At 37.0% G+C, this 17,753-nt stretch overlaps 1 protein-coding gene across 5 annotated transcripts in view; it reads right to left on the reverse strand.

Moving 5' to 3' along the window:
• KIAA0825 (KIAA0825 ortholog) overlaps window positions 1–17,753 on the reverse strand; it is a 382,909-nt gene that overhangs the window by 351,783 nt on the left and 13,373 nt on the right. For 3 of the 5 annotated variants that reach the window (XM_027037906.2, XM_027037922.2, XM_053222285.1), the window contains exon 2: window positions 11,906–12,049. The exons of 1 other annotated variant lie outside the window; for it this stretch is intronic. The gene's annotated coding sequence lies outside the window, so the exon portion shown is untranslated. Of the gene's footprint in view, window positions 1–8,895; window positions 8,931–11,905; window positions 12,050–17,753 lie in introns of all 5 variants that reach the window. One more of the 5 variants, XM_053221670.1, reaches the window with a different exon arrangement.

Consider the following 17,753-nt stretch of genomic DNA (forward strand, 5'->3'; position numbering starts at 1 on the left):
GATTTTAAAGAAAATGAAACAAAAAATTTAGAGGGTAATGTTACAAGAGTATTTAATACCATGATAAGCACTTAAAGTCAATTTCCAAAATACTGAAATTCTTCAAAGTTTCGAATATTTCTAAATCCAAAAATAAAAAGTGTATATTGCCATGCTTAAGTTATTTTTATTTTCTTCAACAGCAGTCTAATCATAAAAAGTTAAGGCTGGTTATCTTGTGTATAAACATATTTGTCTTTTTGACAACCACATCTCCTATTTAGATAGGTAAATTTGCAGAGTATTTGGGGTATAATTATGAGTTACCATGGCATCACAACACATTGCAAGTATAGGTTCTCTTCATAGGTTCTATATTTATTTAAATTTTTTATGGTGTTGTGTTCTACTACAACATATTTTTAATATCACTAAGACCAAAAAATTTTATCATGTTGCAGTTTGGAATTCAATTTATAGTAGGATCCACAATAATGCCAAGTATTTCACTGTTTAGAGAATGAACGTCTAAATGCTTTACTTTTGGGACACCTGGGAGGTTCAGTCGGTTAAGCCTCTGACTCTTGGTTCGGCACAGGTCATGTCTTATGGATGGTGAGATCAAGCTCCGTGTCAGTCTCTGTGCTAACAGTGTGGAGCCTGCTTGGGATTCTCTCCCTCCTTTCCTCTCTGCCCCTTCCCAGCTCTCTCTCTCTCTCCTTAAAAATAAATATTTTTTTTTGGCACAAAAACAGACACATAGACTAATGGAATAGAATAGAAACCCCAGAACTAGACCCACAAACGTATGGCCAACTAATCTGTGACAAAGCAGGAAAGAACATCCAATGGAAAAAAGACAGTCTCTTTAACAAATGGTGCTGGGAGAACTGGACAGCAACATGCAGAAGGTTGAAACTAGACCACTTTCTCACACCATTCACAAAAATAAACTCAAAATGGATAAAGGACCTGAATGTGAGACAGGAAACCATCAAAACCCTAGAGGAGAAAGCAGGAAAAGACCTCTTTGACCTCAGCCGTAGCAATTTCTTACTTGACACATCCCCAAAGGCAAGGGGATTAAAAGCAAAAATCAATTACTGGGACCTTATGAAGAGAAAAAGCTTCTGCACAGCAAAGGAAACAACCAACAAAACTAAAAGGCAACCAACGGAATGGGAAAAGATATTTGCAAATGACATATTGGACAAAGGGCTAGTATCCAAAATCTATAAAGAGCTCACCAAACTCCACACCCGAAAAACAAATAACCCAGTGAAGAAATGGGCGGAAAACATGAATAGACACTTCTCTAAAGAAGACATCCGGATGGCCAACAGGCACATGAAAAGATGCTCAACGTCGCTCCTTATCAGGGAAATACAAATCAAAACCACACTGAGATATCACCTCACGCCAGTGAGAGTGGCCAAAATGAACAAATCAGGAGACTATAGATGCTGGCGAGGATGTGGAGAAACGGGAACCCTCTTGCACTGTTGGTGGGAATGCAAACTGGTGCAGCCACTCTGGAAAACAGTGTGGAGGTTCCTCAGAAAATGAAAAATAGACCTACCCTATGACCCAGCAATAGCACTGCTAGGAATTTACCCAAGGTATACAGGAGTGCTGATGCATAGGGGCACTTGTACCCCAATGCTTATAGCAGCACTCTCAACAATAGCCAAATTATGGAAAGAGCCTAAATGTCCATCAACTGATGAATGGATAAAGAAATTATGGTTTATATACACAATGGAGTACTACGTGGCAATGAGAAAGAATGAAATATGGCCCTTTGTAGCAACGTGGATGGAACTGGAGTGTGATGCTAAGTGAAATAAGCCATACAGAGAAAGACAGATACCATATGGTTTCACTCTTATGTGGATCCTGAGAAATTTAACAGAAACCCATGGGGGAGGGGAAGGAAAAAAAAAAAAAAGAGGTTAGAGTGGGAGAGAGCCAAAGCATAAGAGACTCTTAAAAACTGAGAACAAACTGAGGGTTGATGGGGGTGGGAGGGAGGGGGGGGTGGGTGATGGGTATTGAGGAGGGCACCTCTTGGGATGAGCACTGGGTGTTGTATGGAAACCATTTTGACAATAAATTTCATATATTGAAAAAATAAATAAATAAATAAATATTTTTTTTAAATAAACTACAATAGGTAAAAAATAAATGCTCTACTTTAATTTCATGAATTAGACATGAAACTTGAACCATTATTGGAAGTAATTAATCTTTTATTAGAAATATCCAATGATACTGATTTAAAATTGGCATTATTTAACTGTTGATAAGGTTCTATTAATGGAGCCAACACATTAATAGTTATTGATTCACCTTTCTTATATGAACAAGAAGACTCGTAACTGAAAATGAGAGGTTAACTTAGAAGAACCACTTGACCTAAATAAAAAGTAAAGTTTCACAGAGTGGCACACAAATGTACCTTCTGCAGGTGAGTTATTAAATGTAGCATTTTCAGGCACAATCTTAAAATATGACTGTGCAATAGATGTTGCTGATTCATCAGCAGAAGCATGTGTTCTTATTTTCATGTGATCAGTGATGTCATTATAGCCCCCATAGTTTGAGTTACACATTATTTCAACTCCATAAGTTAAACAAAATTCCATGCTGTTAAATGTGCACTGCTGTGTGTGTGTGTGTGTGTGTGTGTGTGTGTGTGTGTGCGCGCGCGCGCGCATGCGCATGCATGTTGTGTTTGAAATCAATGCCACCAAAAGGGTTATTACAAAATAAAAATATGTTACTCAACAATAAAAGTAGTTGTAGATTTATGACACATGATAAAAAACTTGTGGCAATAGATTTCAGGCTACATTCACTCTATTGGTGAGACTGAACAAAAGCTGGCAAATGTTGTGCAACCCATGGGCAAGGGCATGGGCTGAGCACCAAGTGGCTGACATATCAAGTGTCCAGCAGAAGGAGCAGCATCAAATACTTCTGCCACCACCACCACCCAAAGCCTGAAAAAGTTAACTGTACCTAACTGCTCATGCCAGAGCACATTCATTGTATCAGCAAGCACCCTCATGTTACCCTTGAAAAAGGTGTGTTAAGCTATTATTACTTCCAGAAAGGATGTGGAAAAGGGAAATGGGAGATTGCCAACTTAACCATATGGTAAAGTGAGAATTTCGTTTAGTACACTGGAATCTCACATATGAGATTATGTCAGAATGTAGAAATACAAAATATAGGTCTACCTAAACCTAAGCTGGTTTACATGCAACTATTAAATAAAACTTTATTCAAAAATGAAAAATCGGAGACAAATGCTAAACCAGATGAAATACTAGGACAAAAGGCATAAATTGAGACTATCTTGGGCAAACTTGATATATGGTATGTTATCACTATATGTAATATTTTAAATAAAAATATAACTTAAGTAAAAGAACTTATGTACATATAAAAATGATAACCTAGCTCTGTATAGCATGACATAAAAAGATTCCAAAGAGCTGCATTATTTCATTAAAAAAATAATAAGTTGTAGAACTACATATATAGCATGATATAGTTAAAATGCTTTTGAAAAAAACAAATCATCCCAAAATATCACGAACGAGAGTCAACAAGCTAGTAACAGTGGTAATCTATGGGCAATGGAACTAAAATGGGACAGGGAAAAAAGAAATTTTTACTCTTAGTAACTTCCTTTATCTATCTGAACTTATAATGAGCATGTCTTAATTCTAACACAAAAAGCAAAAACTAATTTGGGGCACTGGGGTGGCTCAGTCAGCTAAGCCTCCGACTCTTGATTTCAGCTCAGATCACGATCTCATGGTTTGGTTCAAGACATGGAGCCCTACATCGGGTACCTGCACTGACAGCATGCAGCCTGCTAGGGATTCTCTCTCTGCCCCTCTCCCCAACTCCCACACACATTCTCTCTCTCTCTCAAAATAAATAAATTTGACAAAAAAATGGAAAAAAAATTAAAAATACAAAAAATACTGCATTAGCTAATTTAGTATCAACTGAATGGTTCAAGTAACAAATGACCTAGAATCCTGCAGTGGGAAGTTCCTTCGAGGCAGGTGGAGATAGAGAAGTCAAGCCACCAAGAAAAAGTAAGATAAAGGCATTTCCTGAAGGTGGGAGCCCAGTGATCTTCTAAAATCTACAGCCTCCCAGGCTCCACAGTTGAAGACATTTAATCTCTCACCATATGTAGGTTGAAGCCTTCTCCTAATCTGGAATGATCCAACAACTAGTGAAGAGAGGACATAAGAAGCCTTAGCCAGTTAACTTGAGAAGTAAATAATGAGTTTGTCTCCTGCTCATTTCTATTCTCTTCCAGAACCTAGACTCTTCTTAATAACTTGCTTATTACCAATATATAATTAGGTCCCCATGTTTTGTTCTCTCTTGTTTTGTTTTTGAGAGAGCACATGTGCGTGGATGTTGCATGAATGGGGAAGGGGCAGAGAGACAGAGAATCCTAAATAGGCTCTATGCCCACCTCGCGGTGGAGTTGGGGGGAGGGTGAGGTCTTTTGCAACACCATTAGATCAGGACCTGAGCCAAAATCAAGAGCCACTTAACCAACTGAGCCACCCAGGTGCCCTGAGGTTCCCATCTTGAGGTTTCTTTGTATGTACTAGGACACACTCCTAAACCCCAGCCACAACTACCTGCTCCAGATACATGAACCACCACCAAGAGGGGCCCCTGGTAATTAAAGTGATTAGAACATCCCTAGAGCATAAATGGGACTGTTCGGGCAAGGCAGAGCAGAAAACTCACAGATGAAAATAGTGAAAAATAAAACCAAACAGGTATGGGGCACCTGACTTGCTTTAGTCAGTAGAGCATGTAACTCTTGATCTCAAGGTCATGAGTTCAAGCCCCATGTTGGGCCTAGAACGTACTTAAAAAAAAAAAAAAAATGGAAAAGGTATGCTAAGGTTTTTTTTCCTCTAGAAGGAAAATATTTGGGCTTTATTTTGTAAATCCTATACAAAATAGGGAGTCAGAGTGTTTTTCTTTTTTCTTGTGTTTTTTTCTTTTTCTTTGTTTTTTTTTGTGTTTTACTAAGGCAGTACCTAACTAATGTTGTATAAATATTTTTCAGTGTTAAGATGAGAGAACAGAGGCAGGAAGAACAATTAAGATAGTGAATTAACCCACATGAAGGTGATGATGAATAGGAAGAAGATGATGGGCCATGAGAAAAAGAAAGATGGTTTTTGAAATGACTTTCCAGAGTATAAAACTTGGGTTGCTGAATGAGGGAGGCAAGTATAGCTGAGAAAAAACCAGGCAGGTGTCACATGTCCCAGGTACATGTGTCACATGTCCCAAGCTTGGATTTGAGACCCAAGTCATTAGAGAAACCAAACAGGACAATATGAAAATTATAAAGGCACCTTAAGAGATAGGAGATGTGTGGATGTGTCATTAGAAGCTAGCAAAGAGTGAAAGCCAAGGTGTGGGTATTCCTGGGCAATAAAACTCAGGGCAGGAAAAAACTAATTGTAAAAAGATGGGCATCAAACAGAGCAGGGCATGCTTGTTGTCAAGGGCTCTTACAGCCTTGCTGAAGGTGGTTACAGATACCATCTAGTGCATGTCCATGCTAGCCTTTGAGGAGCTAGCTGAGGGGTGGGTCACTACCATGGTCACCCATACGTTTTCTACTGGTTGGGGCATAAGGACAGACAAACGAGAAGGAGCTAAATTATTACAAAGGAAATTCTGAAACTTTAATCTGGATGAAGTTATGAATAGATATAAAATATAGGAGGTAAATGGTGATAAGAAGATACGGCAAATGTAGTTTTACACAGATGATTTTGAGTGTATTATACAAATGGAAATGTCCAGAGTAGAGATGGAGGCGATATATGAGGTGAATGCGTGAGAAAACATATCATTAACAATGTCACACTGAAGTCTGGAATACCAAGACTCAGACAGTATCTTAAAAAATTTTTGGATTATGATTCACAGGTTAAAAAGTACTTGTGTGCTCTCTCTAAAATAAGTGCATTGCAAACTCATGTGTATGTGTGCACATACTCATCTTAAACATAGGTTTCATGAACCACTACTGATCCTTAATTCTTGCTTTGATTTCTATTCTCTATTCTACTCCTTTTTCTTTCTTCATTTTTATTTATTTTTTAATGCACCCACAGCCTCTAGAATGATTTAAGCACCTGCATTTTGGCTTAAAGATTTTTAGATTAAAGAGAGACCTTGGGGATGTCTCGGTGGCTCAATCAGTTAAACATCTACCTCTTAATTCCAGCTCCGGTCTTGAGGTTCATGGGATGGAGCCTCACTTTGGGCTCCGGGCTGACAATGCAGAGCTTGCTTGGGATTCACTCTCTCCCTCTCTCTGCCCCTCTCCCATTCTTGGGTGGGCTCTCAGTGCTGGTGTCCTCTCTCAAGATAAACTTTTTTTTTTTTTTTAAAGAGACCTTTGTGATCATTTTGTAGAACCATCCATAAAGACATGACTAATCAATCCAGGGGAGATGTTTTTTTGAGAAAGGGTAAAAAAGAAAAAGAAGCAGAAAATTAAGGACTGGCATGGCACCACTAACAGGGAGTAGAAGAGAACCAAGAAGATAAAGAAAACGGAAAAAAATAGCATCAAATTTGTGTCCTTGACTCTATTGTAGTGCTTCTCAAAGTGTAGTCCAAGACTAATTGAAGCAGAATTACCCCAGAAACTGTTAAAAATTCAAATACCTGGGTCTCATCCCAGGCCTTAGTGCATTAAACTCTCTAGGTATGGGTCTTGACATTGGCAATTTAAGTTTCCCAGGGCATTCTTTTCACCAACTATTTTTATCTCAGTGCCTTTCACAAGTCAGCTTTCAAAATGTTACTTTCCAGGAACATGCAATCTCACTTCACATATTAGACACATTCTTGAAAAGTTAAGGGAGTACTTGCACACTAAACCATTACTCCCCCAGAGACTATCATGATTAATTTCAGAATTACGTTTCCCCAAAGGAAACAAAGAAGCTTCTGGAGTCTTCAGCCTTTAAACATTCTTTTCTCTTTTTTTAAATTTTATTTAATTATTTATTTTTTCAGAGACAGAGAGAGAATCTTAAGCAGGCCCCACACTCATCTGAACAGAGCCCAATGTGGCTCCATCCCACAATGCTGAGATCATGAACTGAGCCAAAATCAACAGTCAGATGCTGAACAGGCTGAGCTGACCAGGCACCTCAAATATTCTTTATCCACTTAATTTTTCCTCTATTACTTATGCAAGTAGTTGGCCAAATGGGTTTACAATTCTCATTATCTTTAACCAGTTTAAAAGCATACGTATTTAAGAATTCAATATATTGGGGCGCCTGGGTGGCTCAGTCGGTTAAGCGCCGACTTCAGCTCAGGTCACGATCTCGTGGTCTGTGAGTTCGAGCCCCGCATCGGGCTCTGGGCTGATGGCTCAGAGCCTGGAGCCTGCTTCCGATTCTGTGTCTCCCTCTCTCTCTGCCCCTCCCCGTTCATGCTCTGTCTCTCTCTGTCTCAAAAATAAATAAATATTAAAAAAAAAATTTTTTAAAAAGAATTCAATATATTAACATATTTCATTTTTATTTTCACCTGATTTCACTGGACTTAACTGGTTAAGTACCATAATCAAGTGGCCTTTAGCAGAACTCACAGGCAGGAAGTGCCTCAATGAGATATTTTTCAGAAAAATCCAAATACTGAAGTTTATGGTTTGGACTCTAACAGCAAAGATATCCCTTTATGTGATGAGCTATGCTAACAACAGTATCTGTCAACTTATTACCAACTGAGAACCAAGAAGTATATGATATGAATCTATTCTATTCTAAGATGGAAATCATAGCAACATTAAACTACAGTAGCTAACATTTATGCACTTGCTTCATATCTGGCTCTGTTCTAGACCCTCTACATGGATTACATGGATTACTCATTTCATCATTCCGATAATCCTGTGAAATAAGAACCATTTTAGACCTCATTTCCCAGATGGTGAAGCTAAGGTACAGACAGCTGTTTAACTTTCCTGAGGTCCCACAAAACTAGAAATAGGAGCTGACATCCAAACCCCTGCCAGTGGTCTCTAGAATTTGTACTCAAGGCAGTGTGCTACACTGTGCTTGTAACAAAGTCTCGGGTGTTGGAGTAGTTAGGTACTATTGTGGAGAGAAAAGACCTCTTGCCCTTTACACTATGGGATATCAGCCCCATTTCCTCCCCTACCCCCCCCACTCTTTATACAACTGATTTCAAGATAACTTGGGATCTAACCTCGGATGGCTGCTCATGTTTACTTGTCAGATCTCTTTATAATACACTTTACATATAATAGGAACATCCAAAACAGCATAAAGATGAGCATTCAGTATTACACTGCAGATAAAAATAGAAATCAGTTTAAAAAATTTTATTCTGGGGTGCCTGGGTGGCTCAGTTGGTTGAGCATCCAACTTCTGCTCAGGTCATGATCTCACGGTTCATGGGTTCAAGCCCCGCATTGGGCTCTGTGCTGACAGCTCAGAGCCTGGAGCCTGCTTCAGATTCTGTATCTCCCTCTCTCTCTCTCCCCTCCCTCACTCATGCTCTGTCTTTTTCCCTCTCAAAAATAAATAAACATTTAAAAAAAAAAAACCTAAAAAAATTTATTCTGCATATATAGAAGGGCAGGAGACCATAGCAGTTTAGAACTGTTCTCTCAAAGTTAATAACCTGGGAATCTTGTTAAAAATGTAGATTTTCAGTAGGTCTGTGATTTTTCATTTCTAACAAGTTCCCAGCTAATGGTGATTCTGCTGGTCCAGGGACCACATTTTGAGTAGTGAGGGTTTTAGAATGCAAGCTTTGGAGTCACACTACTGGTGTGTGACTTCTAGCTCCATTACTTACTAGTTTTGCAACCTTCTCCTGGGCCTCTATCACATCTGTAAAATAGTAAGATCATTAAATTGTTGTAATGAGGATTACATGAGATAATCCATGGATTGTTTACACAACAGTCACTGGCATATAGAAAGCACTCAATAAATATTAACTCTTAATATAAAAAACTATTAAAAACATATATTGTATCCCATTAGAAAGTCATTTATAGAAATGACTGATACAGCAGAAACAATAAATAAAATTTCATCATTCTTTCCCAGGCAGTCACTGGGACATCACTGTACAATGAAGGACATTTAATACGTAAGTTGGATCCAGCTTTATTAAATACATAAATCTGAACCTGCTCTAAATGAATTTGCAAGAAACCAGCTTGGCCTATAATATTTTGTTTTTCTGCAGAGAAATTTTTCATATTGTAGGTATATAGTGAGTTCTGATTCATTTATTTGAATAGCTTCCTCTGAATTTAGAAACAGCCATTTTTGCTTAAATCTTTTCATTTCTATCAAATAGAAATTAGAATTAGTATTAGTATGAACAATAATCATGATTTTAAAAATTTGTTCAGTAGTGCTTGGCTGGCTCAGTCGGTAGAAAATGCAACCCTAATCTTGGTCTTGGGGTTGTGAGTTTAAGCCTTATGTTGGGTGTAGAGTTTACTTAGAAATAAATCTTAAAAAAAAAAAGGGGGGGGGGCATTTGTTATTTAAAAAACAAAATGTTCAAACAAAGGACACTAAGTAGAGTTTAAATGGGTTTAAAGGATTTAGTCCAAACCTTCACAAACAAATGTACAGATTTTCAAACCACTACACCACGCAGCATAATTCCCTCTTCCTGTTGAGGACTAGGGCTTAGAAAGACTATTACTTGTCAGAATTGTGATGATTTAATAATGATGTGATATGGGAGGGTCCAGTGAATAGGAAAAGTTAGGACCAGAAGTGAAGATTTCACAGCATCGTCCTAAATGAAAACTATTAAAAATGTCTAAAATTTAACACAGCTTGAAAAATAGATAGATAGAGGGAACAGAATGGAACTAGAGGGAACTAGAAAAGATTAATGTTTGCTGAGTCATTGATAAAAACCAGGAAGGGTAAGACCTAGTGGTTCAATCAAGGAGGAGATGAGAATTATGTAGTGTTTTTGGTTAGTCAGTATCTTTGAGCCAGCAAGAAAAGATCAATAGGTAATTTGCTTCTCTTTTAATCTTTTGTACCTCTAACACGGGTGATGAAAAAGACAACTATGGGACAGATTCTAGTATGTTTATTTTTCTAAATTAAAACTAGATTCAGCATAGACAATTCAGACCTGAGTTGTGAGATCATGACAGGTAAGAATCCAGGAGAAGAAAGGAATGTGAATGAATAGATTACTCTTTCCCTCCTCTCTCTCCTCTTTTGCTCTTTCCCTGCAGAATGCTCTTGGTTGCTCTTTAACATGTGGTGGGGTACTAGAAAATTTTTTAACACACAACACAACATATTGCATTTTACTTTACATTTTGCTTTCTGTAACAAGTGTTACTTTAAAACACAAGATTTTGCCCCTGCCAAAAATCTACATAAAAGTGTTTTATATAAAAGACTACCATATGAAGTTTTAAGACAGGTTTTACATATACTCAACTACACCGAATAAGGATTGTTCCAGAGGAAATAACTTATACTCTTAGTGAAAAAAAAAATCAAGTGTGGAAACTGTGATTCTCAACATCTATGGAGGTGACGACCAAGATCCAATGGTTAAGACTGGAGGCACAAGAAGAGTCGATTATGAACAGAATTATATCAACATCTCATATCTGGTTATTTGGGTTTCTATTGGTCTGAATCAAATTTCTGAAAAACCAGAAATTCACCAAAATGCCTGAGCTAACTTGTCCATTTACGAGGCAGGCATTACTTGTCTTTCAACAGCAGAGAAGCAACAAATTCCAGTTCAGTGTGACCCATTTATGCCTCTTAGATTTATCATATGCAGTTTTTAATGACCCCGAACTAAAGGAAACGTAGAAACCTATTTGAAAAGCTGACATTAAGGTTGTGACACCAACCAAAACAACAGAGAATTTAAAGTTAAATTGACACACAATCCCCAAATGAGTCTGTTGCTCTCCTAATTTAAAAAACAGGTACTATGTGAAATAGTGATGGCATGTCAGTGTCTGCTTTGAAACTCCTGAATTTTGTCATGTGGTGTTTGTGTCACAACCTTAATATTATTTAAATATACTTTTTAATATCTATTATTTAAAAAATATCTTTGAATTGAAGATGCTCCTAAGGCTTTGAAGAAGCCAACCTCAAAGCGCCGCATTGCTAGCATGCCACTTTTATTAGAAGTGGTGCATAAAACATTTGCTGTTGACAAATCTAATTCATTAGAAGGTGAGATGGATGCATTTTAAAATAACTGGCTGGCATCATTATCTGCAGCATCTTTTATAAATTATTCCTCTTTTCCCTTTTGACTGAACTTGTCACAGTTCCTTTCAGAGCCTGAATGTTATGCCTTATAGTCAATGCTTTCAACATGTTGAGATGAGTCATAAGTTAAACAAGCAGTGGGACTTTCTTTTCTAGAAATGAGGAAGAGTAGCTAAGAAATGCTTACAGATTATTTCATTCAATTCATTGATTTTTAACTAAAGACAAGGAAAGTCAGTTAGTGGTGGTTTTATCTCACACAAAGGATTTAAAAATAAAACTGTACTGTTTGGGTAGAAGGCAGCATTTCAAAGCAAGGTACATAAAAAAGAGCTGCTGGCAGTCCCGCTGCACTGTGGTGCAGAAGACTTAGTTTAAAATTGAATTGTGCTTCCCTTGACATCGGAGATCAGGTACATCATAAGGCTGACAGCTGGCTGGCACACGAACTTCCTAAAGGAAAATGCTAACTGTATTTCTCTTCGAGGCCAAAGGAATAGAATTACAGAAGCCTTCAAGGAGACAGAGCGAGCAGAGAACAAATTATTCAAAATATGAAGAAAAACTTTTCTTACCTAATTTTGTTTCAGAAGACTCAAAGAATGAGCTGGTCTTCTAATGCTAAATAAGAGGAAATTATTTCCTTCCAAGTTGTCAGTGGTAGAGCTGCCTTTTCTTTATTATCTTCATTTTTCCTCCCCAACATATACAAAATACACCTATAAAATAATTAGATAAAACTTTATCACCGTCACAATGGAGGGGGTATGGTCACATTACTTGTTTACGATGGTAGTGACAGTACTATCATGAAGTTCTGACATACAGGCATGAGTCAAGAGACCGGAAATACATCAAGACATGCTAAAGTTGGGGTACCTAAGAAAACTTATTAACTAGACGATCCATAGACTACGGACACATGAATAAGATACGCATCTAGAAAAATCTACATGCAAAACATTCCTTTCATTGTCAGTGATTTTTCAAATGTTCCTAAATAAATGTAGATTTTACAGAGTAAAGGATGGATGTACCACACAGAAGGAAAGCATTTCAATACAATTACTTTTATCCTGTTAATTACCAGTTTAGTTTCCAGAACAGTTTGTTAAAACCATTTTTTTTCTCACTCTTCTGGATATTCTTGTTAAAATAGATTCTAATTCAGTTGATTGGGGGTTGGGATTTGGGATTCTATATTTCTAAGAAGCTTCTAGATAATGCCACCAATGCTATGGAGCCATGGATCACGCTTTCACTAGTGGGGTTCCACCAGTCTATTTGTCTTTCCCTCCATTAAAGTATACTGTTGCTATTTTTGATGACTGGCCCTTTGTTTTTCCATATCATCTTATAATCTACTGTCAAGTATTCCCCCTTCCACACCAAAACAAACAGGAATTTGAGACTACACTGATTGAATTGGGCATCTGTTAAAACATCGAGTTTTGCAAGCCTTCTGTATGGTATATCATTCCACTTACCAAGTTCTTATTGTCACACAATAGTGCTATACTTTCCCCATAGGAGTTTTGTATATCTCTTATTATGTTAGATGTATTCCTAGGGACTTCATATTTTCAGTGTTAGCGTAAACAGTATGTCTTTGCAAAAATCTTTTCACTTTTTTGTTTAAATATGTATTTGTATAATTTTTGAATATGGATGTTCTTATCCGGAGTATTTGCTAAATTAATGTTCTTATATTTTTTCTTTAATTTTGCATCATGCATAAATAATAAGTTTTACTTCTTTGCTCCAAAATCTATGCTTTTTATTTATGTTGCCTTATTAAAAGAAGGAAAAAAGTTAAACAATAAATGTGCTATTTAGTAGAAAAGACTATTTTGTTATCTTCAACCCATGAAACTGATCTCTTGGTTAGGCCTAGGTCGACTAGAAATCTGCTATAAAGGTTCCAAATGTTTCTTTTGACATTTATTGATTGTCCTCATACTTTTTGCCTTTCTCTGGTGTCTAATATTCAAGTGCTTAATTGTTACTAACATTCATTAAACCAAGCTGACGTCCAGTTGTTATTTCATCAAAAACAGACAAACATCCTCATAAATAACTTGGCCACTCTGGGAACTGAATTTGAACAAAAGGGGAAACAGGAATTATAAAGAGAGAAATGGTTCAGTTCCACCTATGAAGTAGGGTGAAGATGCCAAAGCTAGGACACCATTTTAGAGATACAACACATCATCTATACTCCATAGCTGAAATCACAAGATTTCTTGGAAAACCTATAAATAACTGAAATTGCCTTCTGGACGACAATGTCAGCCTGCTCCAGGGCAAATTGCCCTTCTTGATAGCTTTCAGCCAATCGGCTGACCAAAGGGGAAAAAAATTAAGATTTACTGCTTCACAAACTGTCAATGTTGTTATCATGGGTCACCTGAGGGAAGTTATGGAGAAAAGAGTAAAGATAGAGGAGGCAGTAATTAAAATGCAAAAGCCCTGTAATAAAAAAGACAGCAAACTGTTTCTTTAAAAATACATTCATATACTGCTACAAACAAGAATTATAAAGATGTATAGCATTGTACAAAATGCTTAAATGGCGAAGTGAAAGCAGGACCCAAGACAGCATGTACACGTTACACTGCAACTGTTTAAAATACGTGGATAGGAGTGCCTAGTTGGCTTCATTGGTGGCGATTCTTGATTTTGGGGTCATGAGTTTGAACCCATGTTGGGAGTAGACGTGACTTAAAAATTTTTTTTTAATTATGTGGACAAAATTTTTGATTAGGAAGACCAATCAGCATGCATTTTCCCCTTTTCCCTGACATCCCCTTAAAAGATAATAAAGGTGTGTGTTAGTGGTTGGGGGAGAGGATATAAGCCATAACAATGAAGAGACTAAGAAAGCCATCACTATAAATTTATACAAAGTGACAGATAAAAGAGCATTCATGGAAGAAGCAGAGAAGGAAAATTCAAACCCTAGAGTGTGTGTAGAGAATGCTGCAATTAAGGGAATGGCTTGATATCCCTGACGGAAGTGTGGAGTAAGAAGTGAAGCTAAAATATGCCAAATCTCCCTCCCCTACCTTTTTGTACAAGCAACTATGTACTTTGTCTTTTTCTTGTTCCTGATTAAATATCTGACTGTGAGTAAGAAAAAAAATAAGCACATGGGAGAAGTGTTGTGGTTGAAGAAATGCATTAACAGTCTAGAAAACTAGGAAAGGCAGTATGGGTATGGATACTTCTAAAGAAAAGTCAACCTCATTCAGGCCTTTAGCTGACTGCCAGCATTCTTGATTTTCTCATTTCAGCCAAGAACCACTGGGCATTTCAAGAAAATCTTTTTTTTTTCCTCCACATTTGGGACCACTATAAAACAAAACTTTACCCTCCAAAAAACAGATAAAACAATAGAACATATAAATTTTCCATCATTGTAATAAAGTAAAGAAAAAAAATATGCATAATATAAGACCAGAAGTAGGACTTCCAATCAGCAAATATTCTTCTAAAAAGAAACTAAAGAGCCAGACAAAACTGATAAGCACAGTCATTTCAGTGCTCTAGAAATTGACCAAAGGGATATAACAACTTGAGAAGCATTTATATTTGAAAGACTGCTAATCTTTAGGTAAGAACACTAAGACCCTGTTACATTCTGGTCTGGCCTCTTATCACCATCAACCACAACTCAGTCAGCAAAAAAGGTTCTTCCAGGGTGAGGAAGATTATTAAGACTGGAAACATCTCTGTTGTCATCAAATAGGGCATCAAATAGGGCTTGAACTTGAGTGGTAGGTTATGCCCATGTCCAGCAGCATTTCAGTGGAAGTGATCATCTTGTAAGTGGGCAAGTAGGGAGAGTAAACAGCCGCTTTAGTCCAAGGTCATGGTCATAACTGGGATAGATACATTCTTACCTAAGGTTGAGAGGATGTGCAATCAAGACCAGAGAGGAACAAAGCTAGTCACATATTCTTAAGGCTGAATAATCACATGCACAGAGCAAATGTGAAAAAGCCCAGCAGAGAGTGAAAGCTATACCACACCTGAAAACAGTGTAAACTTCCAATACATTCCTCTATCAATACAGAGATCCATGAGTAGATTACAGAAGACTTATTGATTTCATGTGTTTAAGCACAAGCACTGTCCAACAATCAGCTTAAAGTTTAAGATACACAGACACAGGATCAAGTCCTAGAAAGCCAAATGTAAAACTAAAAACAAGAATATTAAAAAAAACAAAACAAACAAAAAACCACAGATTTATCAGTGCCACACATCACAAGGGAGACAGACCGTCACTGTAGTTTAGGCAAATTACTAAACAAAGAAACAATCAAATGAACAAAACCACAACTTTCAGGCGAAAAAAAATATATCAGAATCCAGAGTTGCCACAATAGATGATCTAAAATATCCAGTTTTCAATAAGAAATTATGAGACATACAAAGAAATAGGGGAAACTATCTCAGTGTCCCTAGATTATATTAGATTTAAAAAAAAAGACTTCAAAGTAGCTATTACCAATATGTTCGATGAAACACAAGTGACGTTATTTAAAGAATTAAAGGAAAGTAAGACAACAATGAACAAAAAATAGATTCTCGACAAATAGAAAGAAATTAGAAAAAAACATCAAATGGAAATTTTGGAGCTGAAAAGCACAATCACTGTTAGGGGGTGGGGCTGGGTGGCTCAATTGGTTAAGCATCTGACTCTAGATCTCCTTCAGGTAATGATCTCATGATTCAGGGGATTGAACATTTCATTGTGCTCTGTGTTGACAGGGTGGAGACTGCTTGAGATTCTCTTTCCCTTTCTCTCTGCCCTTCCTCCACTCACATGCACCATCTGTCTCTCAAAATAAATATACTTCAAAAATAAAATAAGCTTCAAAGAAAAAAGATACATATTAAAACTACAGCAAAATGGAAAATGTAAACCCAACCATGTTAATAAGTATATTAAATGTGAATGGTCTAAACACCTCAATCAAAAGGCAGAAATTGTCAAAGTAGATAAAAAAGCAAGATCCTACCACGTGTCATCTAAAGATACATATCTTACATCCTAAGACAAAAAACATACTAAAAGTAAAAGGATGGAAAAAGATGCCATGCAAACAGTAACCACAATCAGCTGGAGTTACTACACTAATATTAAACAAAATAGGCTTTAAAAAGTAGTATTTGAGGGGCACCTGGTTGGCTCACTCGGTTAAGCATCCAACTTCATCTAGGTCATGATCTCACTGCTCATGAGTTCAAACACCATGTCAGGCTCTGCGCTGACAGCTCGGGACGCTTAGGACGCTGTGTCTCCCCCTCTCCTTCTGCCCCTCCTCCACTCACATTCTGTCTCTCTCTCCTTCAAAAATAAATAAACATTAAAAAAAATGGGGGGGAGGGGCACCTGGGTGGCTCAGTCAGTTAAGCGCCCGACTTCGGCTCAGGTCATGATCTCGTGGTCCCTGAGTTGGAGCCCCACGTCGGGCTCTGTGCTGACAGCTCAGTGCCTGAAGCCTGTTTTGGATTCTGTGTCTCTCTCGCTCTCTGCCACTCCCCGACTCATACTGTGAGTGTCTCTCTCTCTCTCTATCTCAAAAGTAAATAAACATAAAAAAATTTTTTTTTAATTTTTTTTTAATGTTTAAAAAAATAGTATTTGAGGGGCAGCTGGCTGGCTCAGTCAGTAGAACATGTGACTCTTGATCTCAGGATCATGAGTTTGAGCCACATGTTGAAACTGGGGCCTACTTAAAAAAAATAAATAGACAATAAATAATATTTAAAAAAATAAAAATAAGAAGGAACTGTTTTTGTTTGTTAACAGTAACAAACAAAAGAAAAATAAATTTAAAAAAGAAAATAAATAATGTTTAACAAAAATGGGATATTTCAAAATGATAAAAGGGTCAGTACATCACAAAAAATAATGTTTATAAATGTATATGCACTAAAACAAAGCACCAAAAGCAGTGGAGCAAAAAACGACAGAGCTGAAAAAAGATATAGATCATTTGACAAGTATACGTGGATATTTCAATACTTTCCTACAAAAAATTAATAGAACAGAAAAGCAGCAAGAGTATTAGAAAATATCGTTCACCCACTCAACCTAACTCATATATACTACCCCATTCAATGATGCCACAACACACAATTTTTCAAATGTCAAAACATATTTTCCAAATTAGACCATACACAAAGTCATAAAATAAGTCTCAACAAATTTTAAATAAATAAGATCATAAAAAGCATAACCTATGAATAGAACAGAATTAAATTAGAAATCAATAGTAGAAAAAAAATCTTGGAAAATCCTCAATATTTGGAAGTTAAAGAACATACTTTTTTTTTAAGTTTATTTATTTTGAGAGAGAGAGAGAGAGAGAGAGAAAGAGACAGAGAGAGACAGAGTACGAGTGGGGAAGG

This window comes from Acinonyx jubatus, chromosome A1, assembly GCF_027475565.1.
Source record: "Acinonyx jubatus isolate Ajub_Pintada_27869175 chromosome A1, VMU_Ajub_asm_v1.0, whole genome shotgun sequence".
Lineage (NCBI taxonomy): Eukaryota > Metazoa > Chordata > Mammalia > Carnivora > Felidae > Acinonyx > Acinonyx jubatus.